We start from the raw sequence: 2,226 nt of genomic DNA, 5'->3' as shown, positions 1-2,226 counted from the left end.
ATCTTATAATTAAAAAAAAAAAAAAAAACGTTACATTTTAGCAGTTTGGACTCGATTTATTGACGCTATGTGACGTCGCCATCGCTTAAAAAACGCATTTATCTGCTCTTGTGAGATTGTGTTTGCCTTCAGCTTCATACGTCCCTCTTTAAACGATCACCTTTCATAATTCTTGCAGCCCCCCCCCCCCCCCACCCCCACACCACCACATAACCTCCTCTTCCTGAAGCATTTTGCTTAATGATGCACTCAGAGTCTGATTGTTGCACCGAGTCGAAGACGTTCAACATACACATACATTACACCCCGTTACATGGGTCACTGCTGCGGAACAAAGAGTGAGAAGTTACTCATTTCTCACTGTGTGTGTGTGTGTGTGTGTGTGTGTGTGTGTGCGTGTGTGTGTGTGTGGTTCCCAGGCTGCCGATTATACAGCTATCTCATACCGCAGGCTCTCTCATACCTGACCAACTCAATCTTTCTGTGTCTCCTCAATAATCAGAGTGACAGCGAGCAACTAGACACATATCTCACCCACCGGCTCCCTCCAGAATGGGTATTGACCTACATATCAAATCACACGCTCCTGGCACGTTTGATAGGGATTGGGGAGGGGAGGGGGGTGGGGGGTGGGATTGGCAGTCCCTACTTTAGTAAACACGTTGCATCCCCCTGGGTTCCTGCGTCTTCACACGTATTCACTCTTGAAGGGTGTAGAGCATCAACGTTCCTGCGTCTCCGACGCGCTGTAGGACGTCCCGCCACTTCCAGTGTTTACTGTAGCGGTAGAGCTGTGAGCATGTGTGTGTGTGTGTGTGTGTGTGTGTGTGTTTGTGTGTGTTTTTTTATTAACGAGACTGTGTCACCAAACTTTTAACAAATGGCCCCCACCAGCACACTGACGCCCAGAAGAAGAAAAAAAAAAAAACCAGCTCGGAAATTAGGCATCTGCATCATAAATCTTGGAAAGTTACAATAATTTGCAATTCACTCCCTCATCAAAGGCAATATTACCCTAATTTATTATCTCCCCCGCACGAGGGGCGTGCAAAGGCCGTGGAGATAAGAGTTTATCAGGAGGGGGATTGATTTTCATTAACTGATGGTAATAAAGATGAACTGCCTGCCGTGCACACTGACCACGAGCCACACTTTATTGTAATTGGGACAATTTATTTCATGTCGTGAACGTGAACGTCTCAGCTCATGATGCTGCGGTGCCTTCTGATGCGAGGGAGGTGATGATTACCGAGCGCACGTGGCGAAGGTTGAGTCGACGCTCGACAGATGTTCCTCTGTCACCAAGGCAACGCTGTCGTTTGTGATGTGTACACTTGACTGCTGCTCAAAATGATAATGCTATTTTGTTCCCCCTGTCTCTTCCGTGATCCACGCTGCCTCCCAACACGGCTGATGTTTATGTTTTTTGTTTCAGCTGGTGTCCCCCCCCCCCCTGCAGCAGAGCAGCATCAGGTGACCCCCCCCCCCCGCTAACTGGTGGAAGACCTTCCACAAAGACAGATAATCCAGACCATCATGCTCCACCGCTGGATTTCCATACCAGTATGAAATGAATACATTTTCCTCTCCTGAAGCTCCCAGCGTCTCGTGATGACTACTAAAAAAGCGAGAGCGGCAGATGTGGAAAATAAAAATAAAATGTTCACGAAGCTGTGGATGCAGATGTTAAAAAAGGGCCAACGACCCCATTGTCACAGTTTCATCACTTCACACCCGGCAGGGGGGGGGGGGCACTCGCAAACTTTCACGGGGTCCTCGAGAGTAAAAACTCCACTCGACGTCACATGACTGCGAGAAAAAGAAAAAAAAACGAAACGTCCTGTTTGAATTTTTATTGTAAAATTGGAAAAAAAGGAGAGAAAGAGAGAAAAGCCCCAATAAGCATTTCTTTTTGATACATATCTTTATCTTAACCATAACCGTAAAAGAAAAAGAAAAGAAGTGGCTGAATAAATAATAAATAAAAATAAATAGATAAATAAATAAATAAACATCAAGTTACATACTTGACCCCGGTAATTAATTATAAAATGATTTAATCATCAATCATTAATATGAAGTAACCTAAGCAGCAAGTATTAAGAAATTTCAACAGGGGGAAAAAATGTTTGGTTTCTCAGGCTAATACAGAACACATAGTTTTTTTTAAATACGTTTTTGTTCATAAAAAAGATACTGCTTTCCCCGTCAGTTAATCCATGCTGT

Source organism: Cyclopterus lumpus, chromosome 4 (genome assembly GCF_009769545.1).
Source record: "Cyclopterus lumpus isolate fCycLum1 chromosome 4, fCycLum1.pri, whole genome shotgun sequence".
Classification (NCBI taxonomy): Eukaryota; Metazoa; Chordata; class Actinopteri; order Perciformes; family Cyclopteridae; genus Cyclopterus; species Cyclopterus lumpus.
Note: the sequence above shows the minus strand (reverse complement) of the source record.